The sequence below is a fragment of the Egretta garzetta genome, unplaced genomic scaffold (genome assembly GCF_000687185.1).
Source record: "Egretta garzetta isolate BGI_Z169 unplaced genomic scaffold, ASM68718v1 scaffold284, whole genome shotgun sequence".
NCBI classification, from domain to species: domain Eukaryota; kingdom Metazoa; phylum Chordata; class Aves; order Pelecaniformes; family Ardeidae; genus Egretta; species Egretta garzetta.
The window spans coordinates 219,326-226,301 of record NW_009259498.1 but is presented as its reverse complement, the minus strand read 5'-3'; the positions used below and the strand labels follow the sequence as shown (position 1 = coordinate 226,301).

Here is a 6,976-nt window from a genome sequence, read left to right as displayed (position 1 = left end):
GGGGGGATATATTGTGTGCAGAAACCACCCTGTTACAGTCGGAGACCCCCGGCAGTGACAGTGGGACTTGGGTGGTGGTCACCAAAAGGGCTTTGGGAGGAGAAACCTTAATCTGCTAACCCTTGCTGCTCCTCTGTGAACGTTAACGGATGCACTGGGAAAAAGGGACATTTCAGGTGGCGCTTGTACTTGTTCCTTCAGGGTTAAGGAGATGCCTGAGGAGGGCTGATGCCCAGTTTCTCTTTCCTTGTATCCTGTGATCCTCATTTTCAACACAGTAGTCCCTAGAAATGCTGCTGTGTCCGGTTTTGGTAGGTGGTGGTAGGGTATCACACTTTCTTCCCGTTATTCAAATGAGCTGATGACTAGAAAAGGGGGGGGGGAAATAATTTACAGTTTGGTTTCCAGCCTCTCCGTGGAGAAAAAAAAAAAAAAAGGGCATCATGATGATCCTAACTCTAGAAATTATAACTGTGCAATCCCACGAGCTGTTATCATCACTACCTCCCCGGCCTGCGCTGCACGGGGCTTTGACAGCTCAGGGTCAGCCCCAGGCGGCTCCTACTTGAGCGTCGTCGAAGAGCAAAAAGGAAGCGTCGAAGGGTGAACTCGAAGGCAACGGCTTGCGCTGTGGGCTCAAATGAAATATTTATAGAGCACTATATACACAGCTGCGGAGAGGCTTTCAAAATGGGAAACACTTGAAGCAAAACGTGGCCATTTGGATCCAGAAGGCCTTGCTTTCGAGCATTTCCTAGCAAAAACAAACCAAAACCAAAAGGCACGTACACCAAGAGCTGTTTCTAGTTTTGCTCATCCATCGCAATCCCTCTGCCACCTTTTTGGCTCGTTTGGGGCAGTTTTTGTCAGTAAGGGACAGAGGGGGGTATCGTGGGAGGGCGTATGTGCGTGTGGACCTTGGCGGAGGATACTGCCCAGTGGCCAAAAGGAAAGCAGAGGTGGCCTGGCAGGAGGTGGGTTTGTCTAGCAGCTCAGTTTTGGGAAGGGCTGGGGTATGCTTGCTGGGGATTGCTCCTGAAGTAGCTCCACAAGCCTGCCTGAAGCAGCAGGTACCTGTGCTCGCAGAAGGAAGAGGTTATTTGCTTTATTTTTCTTACCATTGCGGTCTGTACCTACTATATAGAGTCATAGAATCGTTTAGGTTGGAAAAGACATTTAAGATCAAGTCCAACCGTTACCCTAACCCTGCCATCCCACCGCTAAACCCTGTCCCAGTCGAGATACCTGCATTAATAAGAGCTTAACACAAAGCATAAATAAATATAAACACATAGAGTGTGTTGATAAATGCATCATGTATTATGGTAGTAATGCTTAAATAACACATATTGGTGGCAAAAGGTGCAAAGGGTCACCAGGTGAGCACATCTCCGGGGGCTTACAGTGTCTGGATGAGGTTCTGGCATTTCCAGGATGGGGCAGGATCCAGGTGCTTCAGGAATAACGTGGCCCAGGAGCCGGCATCAGCTGGGGAAAGCCCTTCGAGCCGCATCACATCACCACGATGGCATGTGCCATTCCTTCGCTGCAACTATTCTTCATAGGCTCATTGACCTGAAACTAAACCCTTGGGAAAGCCGAGGTTCAAGGCAGCCTTTGTCTGTCTGACTCCAAACCAGGAGAGATGGGACTCCAGGGGAAGGGGCAGACGTGGGGGGGAAGCCAGCTTGCCATCCCCATGGATGTTTTTAGGGGATTAAGAGGGGCACGATCGCTCTCCAGGCCTGTCTCAAGGTTTAAGAATTACCTGGAGGGCCCGCTGGAATCCATTTTTGGATGACTGGAGATTTTTTCCTATCCGCAGTGACAGAAAGTGAGTCCAGCGGCCTGGAAACGCCCCTCGAGCTGTCAGAAGAATGATGGTTGCTCTCTGCGGCTCGGTGGAAAGCTGACCCACAGCATGTTCCAGCAGGAGCTGGGGGGCAGCTTGGCCCCTCTGCCCATCGTCATGGGCATGTCTGCCATGGGGGAGGCTAGGGACAGGGGACACCCCGCCATGGGAGGTTCATCGAGCTGGTCTCTGGTTGCTCCACCACTTGGGTGGAACAGGGGAAGAGGAGGAAGCAGGGGGAGAGTCCTGCCTTTCCCTGGGGTTTATTGTTGCTGCCTCTGATCTCCTGGAAATGCCCCAATTTAGCACCAGGAAGGTGGTATTGGAGAGGAGCAGTTTGGGTTCCCACCACTTCATCTCCCCAAGCCTGGAGGGAACCGCTTCTCCCAAGGGGCTGGCTGGTAACTAGAAAGACTGGAAGGAGAAAGAACCAGAGTTTTGGGGGCTACAAGGGGCTCTAACTCCCTCCACAGCATCACCCCAGCTGGAGGAAGATGTGTAGCTTGATGGAAAGTCTTTCCCAGCCCCGTAGCTGGAGGGCAGGCGTTGGCACCACTGCCACAAGTGACATTTGCTCTGCCTTTCAGTTGTTTCTTTTAAAATTTCTTAGGTGCTTTCCCCTAGTTGCTGTTTTTATTGCCAGTATCCCCGGATGAAGAAAACAGAGGAGCAGTAACGCAGACCTTTCTATCTGCTAACGAAATCTCCTGATGGTTGGTTTTGTTTTTTTTTTTCTTCCTGAAGGTGTCTGGCCACGGGTGAGGGGCTGGGACTGGAGCAGGAGAGGGAGCACGGCTTAAGGCCAAGGCCATCCCAGACAGCGCTGCTGCCCACTGGAGCGTGGACCGGGTCAAGCAACGGTAGGCACAGAGCCTCTTATTTCTCCCCAGTTGGAAAATCGCCGAGCATGGTGCCAAATGTTTTCTCTGCTGCGCTCTCGTGCCCCGAGATTAGGAGCAGGGCTTTGCTTGTGAGGTTTTGTTTGCTTGAAGGCACCCCCAACACCTCTGGCTGCTCCCTGATCCCTGCCGCCATAACGGCTGCACCATCCCTTCCCTGGTTACGTATCTCTATGTTCTTACGACATGATGCTATGTATAGAGCGCGCCACGGTTGTACTGCGCCTTCCAAAATAATTCCTCTGTAGAAACCCAAGTGTTCAGCCTGGGAAAGCCAGCACTGGGATCCCACACTCGGAAAGCGGGGAATGCCTCGGGCATCACGGAGATCTTGGCCATCGAGGTTGTGTGTGTGTGTGACACTGTGCTGTGTTTCCATGTTTTCTGGAGGCTCCAGGAGAGAGCAGAGCTCCAAGTGCATGGGACACGCTCCCTGCCTTCCCTTCGTTTTTGGTGTTGGTAAGATGCTGTTGTAGTCCAGAGTCGGACTTAATTTTTTCATACGCTGTATCTTTGCAAAACCAACATCTCAGGCTGTGATAGACTGGTTTCCAAATTCAGGATTTTATGGCAATTTCCTGACAGGAAAAAAAAAAAGGGGGGGGGGAAATCATTGTAGAAGCTGAACAACACTGAGCAGTCTTCCAGTAAGGGGTGCTCCTAAGCAACCCTACAATAACAGAGGGAAGAGAGGTGCCCGCAGCCTGGGAAGAGAGGAGCAGCATGTGCTGCGCAAAGGTTTTCACCGACCCTCTGTGTTTGGGCAGGTCTTGTGGGTGACCCTGAAATAACCCACAAAACCAGTATGCAGTTGGGAACGGGATATAAAGAACGTTGCAAAAGAGAAACATATTTCACCTTCCAGCTTCTGGGGAGTTGGAAATAACATGGAAAAAGATGCCGTTAGTTAATACTGATGAATGATCCCCTGACAGGACCATTAATCAACGCTAATCATTGAAATGTTTTTGGGAGCGGAGATCTGTATGCACTGCGTTTGATTCCTGTATAGAATAAATGGCTTTCTCGGTTTCTTCTATGGAGTTTAACAAGCATCCAGTGGCCAGCTGTTTTCTGGACCGTCTAACGGCTCAGGAAAATCCAGAGGGCCCAGCAGAGGTTTTGCTGGCATTGAGAGCTTGAGTTCGTGCTTCTGACAGCAGCGGCAGGAGTCGGAGGCACATCCCCCCTGGCTCTTGGGGTGATTTTACCTGGGCTTTTTAGTTCTGTCTTTTATTTATTTCCTCTTGCTGAGCATGTGCGCTCGCAGGCCGGGCATCTCTTTGGTACAGACTCGCGGTTCGGAGGGGATGATTTGTTCCCTTGCATTTCCGAGCGATCGCTCCATGAACGATCCTTCCTGCAGGGGCTCGGCAGCAATTCTGCATCCACACCCACACACCCCCCCAAAAAAACCCGCTGTGTTTGGATGTGTAAAGGGCCCTTGCTTGTTCCTATCAGGAAAATTACTCTTCCGCTTACCCGCTTTGCAAAGCTGTTTGTGTAGCGCAGGCGTGACAGAAAAGATTGGCTCGAGTGCTTTATTCGGCGCGTGTCCTGTTAAAACCCATTAAGCTCCCCATCCAGGAGACCAAAGAGCGATTCGAGGTCAAAAACTCCCGCTGCCTAACTGGCCAGTTCCCATTTTATGGGTCCCACAAGTCCCACGGCCACCTTTGCAGGCAGAGGGCTGCAAATGGCAACCACCACCACCGAGCCCAGCTGGAGGACCTCTCCATGCAAGAGCTCACAACTGGTTTCCAGGACATTGGGTTTACGCAACGGCTGAAAAGTTGTGTGCACTTTTGGTAGGGATCTTCTTGCAGCGGCAAAACTAATGTGAAATTCGTCAGCGAGAACTGAACCCTGGGTCAGCTGTTTGTAAAAAAAGAAAAAAAAAATGCAGACTCTTGCCAAGCTGATAGAAAGGAAAACAGGAGGGGGATAAAAATTCGTATCCCATTTTATACCGCAGAGTTGCAAATGGTTGACAAGGATGCTCGTGCACCCAAGCCACCGCGCTTTGCAATTAGGGCGACTAATTGCAGTAACGGGAGGTGAAACGCAAGGGCCAGCCAGCAGCCAAGGGCTGGCCCATGGCCGTCGAGAGTTATACCAACCGCGGCCAGCATTGAAACATTTTATAGTGGTGTTGGGACCAGAAGAGTAGGAAATGAGAGAAGGCAAATGCATACGAACGGCCTTGGAAATCCCCTCACCACTGCGGCGTTACCTTCCCAACCAGCTCCTCACCCCTGCCCGCACCCTTCTGAAAGAGCCTTTATATACGTTATGTGTCAGCAAAGGCTCGTATTTGTTTTCTTCTCTTTGTCTCAGTGCTTCAGATAACTTTTTGCTGCGCAATTCCCGACGTTTATTTTTTTCTCCCTAAGAGCCAATAGCTAAATATATTCCCAACCTCAACACTTGGATTTTTGCTGTTTATTTAACGACCTTCACTCACTTCAGGATGATTAAGTTCATCTGCGTCTGGGTGTTTTGGTTAGCATCAAATTCCCTTTATTTTGGGAAGTTCATTTCCACACCATGCTTTCTCCCAGTTGCCTTCCTGTAAGTGAGGAGGGTGGGTTTTGATCCAGGTCTCCCCTCTTCCCCACTCCAGTTTTGCAATTTTTCCTTCCTGGCTTGCAACCGGCTTTCCAGTTCTGCCTCTCAGAGCGTGAAAATCCACCCTGGAAAGAGACACTTTCTCCAGCAAAACTGAAACTTGCTGGGGGAGCCGATGCTGCCATGGGGAAGGTGCTCGAGACCTGCATCCCTCCATCACGTCACCTGCTTGGGACACCCCCAAAATCCAGCCCTTTGCAGAACATCCTTGCTGCCACCATCAAGGTGATGGTGGTGGCTCTCGTTGCACGTGCGCCGAGGCAAGGGCTCACTTGGCCACTGTCCATCTGTTTTAGCAAAGGGTGACTCAAAGCGTGAGGTGGCGTTTGGGATGTGTGCATGGGTGGGGTTTTTTGGGTTGGCTTGTTGGTTTTTTTTTCCTCCTTTGTGGCCTGGTGTCCAGTTGAGGCCCCACGGTGGGCGGCCGCGCGGCTGGGAGGGAGAGCGGGGCTCAGCCCTGCAACAGCAACCGAAACGCTCCACCTGGAGGTGAAAGCAAATTATAACGGGGGCTCAGTGGCCAGCTGGAATTTGTAGATCAGCAGCCAAACCAAAAAAAAAAGCGAAGGGTGTGGGTATTTACCTTGTGTTGACCCAAACCCAAGATTCTATCGAGGAAAAGAATCCGTGATTGAAAAGAAAAGCGACGTGGACGCATGCGAAGCCCAGAGTGAGGATTTGAATTAAAGGATCTCCCCTCCCAGGGTGCAGGTTTCTTCTGAGCTGGGTGGCTGAAGCTTTTTTCCTCCTGCCTCTGCATCTCTGGGCGAGCCGCTTCTCTCCTGGCCCCTAAGCATCCACCTCCTCGTCCGATTTTACTCATCTCAAACATACGTCTTAAATATCCCGCTGAACTCCTCGTGTTCACCATTCAACCTGCTCCCCGACAGCTTAGGGTTTGCAGAAACAGCATTTTTCAGTTATGAGCAATTTACTAAAATGAAGTCACCCGGGCTAATTAGAGCTACAATTCCAAGAGCTTGGGACCTTGGGGAGAGCTGGGACTGTGTTTGAGGCAATATCTATGTATTTTGGAATCGCAGCTCCTTGCTAGCTCAGATGAACACCGAATTGCACGAGCTGGTGATCTGATCCACCGGGCATTTCCACTGTTCCTGCAACCCAAAAAAAAAAAAATACACACAACCCAACCTCCATGGTCTCTGGGGATATTTTGCACGTAAATATTGCTCCGAGGGAAATTGGTGCTGAATATATGTGGAAAATAACCAAAACCCATAGTCATATATCTTGCAAGACTTACAGGAAATTAGCACAAGTGAATTACCCCAAACAAAATTACCCTGCCGCAGAGCACATGCGTTCCAAGGAAGAATTTGAAAATCATTTGAGAAGGCTTTTTTTTTTTCTTTGTAAAGCTAATGGATCTCATAATTTTGCACAGCCCTATTGGAAATAGGAAAGAACCTGCCTGGTCCAATTAAGAATTAGAAGTAGAGCAGCAACAGGGAGAAAGATTTCTATTTTAAAAAAAAAAAAAAAGTGATTTTGTTCTTAAGCCTCATGAAATCCTGCCGAATTGGGAATTCTCTCCGACACAGTCATTTGCTGGTGCTCGGTGCCAAGACTTGACTTA

The 6,976-nt window shown here is 50.0% G+C and overlaps 1 protein-coding gene across 1 annotated transcript in view; it reads left to right on the top strand.

Moving 5' to 3' along the window:
• Window positions 1-2,712, top strand: part of LOC104125026 (BTG3 associated nuclear protein) — a 309,443-nt gene extending 306,731 nt beyond the window's left edge. Inside the window, exon 15 of the transcript XR_004841820.1 lies at window positions 2,597-2,712. The gene's annotated coding sequence lies outside the window, so the exon portion shown is untranslated. The remainder of the gene's footprint in view (window positions 1-2,596) is intronic.
• Window positions 2,713-6,976: the final 4,264 nt, after the last annotated feature.